This window comes from Solanum lycopersicum, chromosome 12 (genome assembly GCF_036512215.1).
Source record: "Solanum lycopersicum chromosome 12, SLM_r2.1".
NCBI classification, from domain to species: Eukaryota; Viridiplantae; Streptophyta; class Magnoliopsida; order Solanales; family Solanaceae; genus Solanum; species Solanum lycopersicum.
In genome coordinates, this window is record NC_090811.1 from 28771963 (window position 1) to 28777613 (window position 5651).

Sequence of the window (5651 nt, forward strand, 5' to 3'; positions counted from 1 at the left end):
CAAAAATGTTTTTCATAAAATGAAGCAAAAGTTTAGACACTTTTTCTCATCATAGCTATCTATTACAATAGTAAATGAAATAGGTTCAAGACCATACAACATGTTCAAAAGGGAAAGTACATGAAAGAATTATACATATAAAAAATCTGTCCTCGAACCATGAGGACTCACCAAGCTTGGGAAACAATCGAATCCAAGCTCTAGCTAAATGAATTATCACCTCGAGTATCAAACCTTACAATTGGGAAACTTTTTGGCCAAAGTAGGAAATTGAAAAATTCACTACATATGATAGCCATGTATACAAACACTTGAAATATGCAAAAAGCTACATTTCATTTCAAAGCTTGGAATTCACAAAGTTTAAACCTCACACAAAAGATCAGGAGTGATAACACATAACCGTGATGACTAATGTAAAAATATTATAACCTTTGAAATCATTTATCTTTTTAATTAACCTTAGTTCATTATTCATGTTCTTGGTGTGGGAGATAATCACCAACCGACATGAGACCATGTAAACTATAACATGATAACCCGATGTTATCCACACCAAAAAGAGTTGTCTTACTTGCCTAAGGTATAAACATGGTTTGTTAGATTAGGTGGATCCGCTAGCTTAATATCCTACAGGGGCACGTTGTTTATGTGATAAAAATATTGTTATCAGAAATTGGATTCAATTGATGTAAAAGGTTTTCATCTTATGAAAGAGGAATAGTAAGCCCAAACTTAACTAATCTAAAAGTAGGCCATCTCATTTGAGTATCCACTCGGTGCTAAGCATAAGTCCCACGAAATACGTATTAGGTCTTACTTAACTGATTTCTCATGGAAAGATTTCATGGAAAACCAATTCAACATAATTCATTACGATAATCATGAAATCATTCGTGACAAAACCTTTCACCATCCATGTATGCATGTAGGTATTAGATTCAATTAGTAGAGAAAGCCTTTCAACCTAAGAATCTCCATAATGTGATAAAAAGTTTCACATCATATTCATTAAGTGTTCTTGAAAATGTTCTTTCAATTAACAAAAATAACATCTTCATCATAATCGTTGACACTTTACCTTCAAATCATCCTTAAAGTATTTACATAGATTACCAAAAAACATGCATAATCTCTCATACTTTTCCCTTTTCAACATTCAAAACGTACTTTCAATCATTCGACATGGATTCATAGTAAATCATGTGATTCTATCACTTCGTGCATAAATTCATAAAATTCATCTTTCATCAACAAAGACCAACATTATAAGATCAGAATTTGCAAATATTAGGATTTCGTGAGTTCTTGGGATACATCATAAAAACCATATTAAATCATCAACTCATGTTCATAATTACATAATTCAACAATTAGAATCATGTTTGAATGGAACTCATGACGTTGGAGTCAAACTGTAACAATTGGGTATTTTTATCTTTTGAAATTTGAGATTTTGAGTGGACTCCATGGATGAATAATAAACCCAAGTTAATTGGAACAAAACAAAAAAAAAGACTCATTTAACCATCAACATAGGTGAGGCTTCCAGGCACCATGTGGTGAACCACAACCTGTTAATGGACACATTTCCCGTTATGGTGCTTGTGGTCCCTTTACTAATAGCTATGGCATTGCACCCTCAAACCCCTAACACAAAGGCAAGACAACTACAACTTCCATGTGTCGTCTAATCCTTCACAAGTGGTGAAGTGGCTCACGTGGAGGATTCCAAATAGGACCACCTTTGGGGGATTACTGCCTCACCACAACGAAGCCTGGTTTACAACAACATATCGTGAACGCCCTCGTGGGAAGGTGAGTAGTGTCTTGGGATAGTTAGGAAGCCTTGGACCTTTCTCGTGGATATTATGCTTTCTCGTTAGATCATGGACCCACTCCTTACCTTGTAGCCTCATAGTTAGCCCTATTTAGTCTTCCTGACTATGGGGAGTCACAATTCTGTAAACACACAATGATCACTACTTATTTGTAAAGTTCAACAAAACGTGAATTGTAGTTATAATTTTTAACTTTCCTTAGTCATGTGGTGTCCAGCAAAGGGATCCCAATAGATTCAAAAAAAATGAAGTGGTACATAACTAGCCTACACCCATCTCGCTAATAGATATAAGAAGTTTCATAGGTTCGACCGCTTAATAAAGTAAATGTGCCAAAGGATTCATCCATACCTTCGCCATTTACAAATTTTGACTAAAAAAGGTCAAGTTCTAGTGGTAAGATGAGTGTGAGAACAGCTTCTCGGAATATAAGACTAGGCTAACTAGTGCTCCAAATTTTACCCTACCAGATGGTTATGTAATTTATTGTAATTCAACTAGACTCCGCCTAGGTTGTGTTTTTAAGCAGCGATGTAAGGTCATAACTTAAATATATAATGCTTCTAGAATATTAAGGCATATGAGTATAATTACTTGACTCATGACCTTGAGCATAAAACATCAGCATTTCCCTAATGATTTGGAGATATTACTTTTACAGTTTTCTTGTCACGTGTTCACCCATAAAAAGTTGACTATTCATCAGATGAGATTTCTTGGAATGCCCAAAGAACCTTACATGAATTTTCTTTATGATATTAGTAAGGACAATTTATTGGTTGATGATCTTAGCAGACTATCATAGTGTACTACATGCCGAAGAAGAAATTAAGAATTGGCTAAAGATAGTCACCGACTTGCTCTCATAGAAGTGGGTATTACGAACATATCAAGTGTTAGTGTGATAGTGCAGAATAAATCATAATCGTCATTGTTAGCGAAGTTCAAGGAAAAATAAGATAGTGCTCCAATATTGCTTCAATTGAAGATTGTCGTTCATCAACAGAACGTGGAGGTTTTCTCCCAAGGGGGGGATGATGTGCTTTGTTACCGAGGTCAATTATGTGTTCTAATGTGCGTGAGTTAAGGTAGGAGATCCTTATTGAATCTCATATCTCAAGGTATTTCATTCACCCAAATGTTACTAAGATGTACCGTTATCTGCGGGAAGTCTGTTGTTGAACAATATTAAGAGGTATATAACATATTTTGTGACTAACTACCCTAATTGTCAATAAGGGAAGTGGGAAGGGATAAAGATGGACTTTTTTACAGTTTCACCTTGTACAGACACACATCATGACTCCCTTTAGGTTATAATAGACATACTTACTAAGTATTCTCATTACTTGGCTATCGAAACTATATATTAAGTGAATGACTATGCTAAATTCCAAATTTATGAGATAGTTAGGTTACATCGAGTTCCCTTGTCTGTCATCTCAGAAAGAGTTCCTCACTTTAGCAATCATTTATGGATATTATTTAAGAAAGGTCTTGGCACCTAGGTAAGTCTCTGTAGAATATTTCCTCAACATATGAATTTTCATGAAGATCATACTAATCAAATCTTGGAGGACATATTGAGATCTTGCGTGTTTTATTTTAAGTGTAGTTGTGATGATCATGTACCTTTGATATATACAATTTTCAAAAAAAAATATCTACAGTTCTTATATTAAGATAGCCCCATAAAATGCATTATATAGGTGTAGATGCAGGTCCCTGCTTTTTTTTTTATTTCAAATAGGTGAAGAAGTTTTGATTGGGCTAGATTCAGTTCAGGATTATACGAGATAGTTCAGCTCATTTGAATTAGTCGAAAGGCAACTAATATTCTTCAGACGTTAGAAATCATAAGCAAATGTGTGAAGAAGGGACTTAGAATTTAATGTCGATGATTGGGTTTTCTAGAAGGTGTCCCTATGAAGGGGGTAATGTTAACTTATGAGTTAGAGTTGCTAGTACACTTAGCAGTTGTTAATCCACTCTTTCACATTTCCTTGTTGAAGTGTGTATGGGCTATATGGCATCAATAGTACCATTGGAAAGACTGGCTATGAAGAATGGTCTTGCTTATGACAATATACTTGAAATTCTTTATAGTTAGGCTCGTTGGTTGAGAAACAAGGAAGCCGCTTCAGTGAAGGTTTTGTGGAGGAGTAAGTCCATAGATGAAGTTACTTGGGAAAATGAAGGAGCCATGAAGGCCATGTATCCTAGTTTCTTTCCTTCTGATTCAATTTCTTCGTCATGTAATAGTTCCTCTCATACCTCTGAGTTTAATCTTGCATAAATTCAGTCATAATATCTTATTCATGTAACTTTATTCAATTAGATTTCAGTTTCTAGTACTAAGTGGTAGGGATTGCATGACTTCGTACATACTCAACGTTTTTAGACTCCATTCGAGCACGAATATTCCCAAAGGGGAGATAATGTAACACCTTGTATTCGGAAATAGGATTATGAATATTTCTTCCAGAAGTTGAAGGTGCTACTAACAGAGTGGAGTGTAGGTGTAGTCTATGGTTGATCACCTCACCATTTTCCCAAAAAGTCATGGTATGACAAACAAATCATTTGTCAGACCATGGATCATTGTCCAAGGCCCCATAATCCTGTGTTAACTACGACCTATGACAAGACCTATGGACTGTAAGTGGGTTGGAAGTCTGTGGTTTAGTGTCTATCGGTCAATCTACGGTCTGTCAATCAGGGCCTGTCATTGGTAGGTTTAGTACTTATCTAGGGGTATTTAGGTCTTTTCCTAATTATTTTATCCATAAATTACATTATTTTACTTAGTTTAAGTCTAATATTCTAGTTAGAACCTACCCTAAATGATTACTCACCAAAACATAGAGTATAAAGAGACGAAAGGGGCATTAGTCCCAAGAAAAATTATGAGGTGTTCTTTATGTTACATAGGGTTACTCTTTGAATTTAGTCACTGGGTATGTGGAATTTCAAAAGTGGGTTTTTTTTACTCTACTAGGTCCCTAGAATTAACTCAAATTCTTCATTCACCATATCTAGATTATACCTAGGGTTTACAGTACACTAGAGAATTGATGTAAGTTATTTTTGTATTATCCTAAATCAAATTATCTTGTTTCATTGATAAGTTTCTTAGTTCTTTACATGAACAAACAATCCTACTTGTATAAATTCTTTTAGTTGATGAATTATATTTTCTAGGCCAGTTAAGTAAATTATCTTGCTCCATATTTCAAATGTTAAATTATCACTACATAAATGTTTCATTCTCAGTAAGCATAAAAGAGTTTCAAATTATTCAGTATTTCAGTTTCATTTCAGTCACGTACATATTCAGTTGTATGACTTAGAACAGAGTTGGACTACGATTCAACATACCCACTTAGACCCTGAACTAAGTGTCCCCGTAGGATCGTAAGTAAACTTTGTTGGGTATAAGATTTAGTGATCACGCAAGACATGGCTTTATAACCCGATAGAGAATGTATGGTATTCTTTATGGGGTGTATACATTGGATTTCATGTTTATCTCACGTGGTTTTGTGTCGGGTAATAATATCTCCCACAGTAAGACTCTAATTAATTTTACCAGATTTTAAGGTTATACTTTAGTATTCAGTCTCAGCATGTTATGTTCATGATTGGCATTTTTTCAATGCATTCCAACCAGTTTTCATTTATAGGATTTATTTTTTAGTTCAGATTATATCATTAATAATTTATGCTTTGTTGAACTTATATGATTTGTTTAGCAATTTTTAAATTATGCATACTTAGTACATTTTATGTATTGATGCATACTCTACGCTA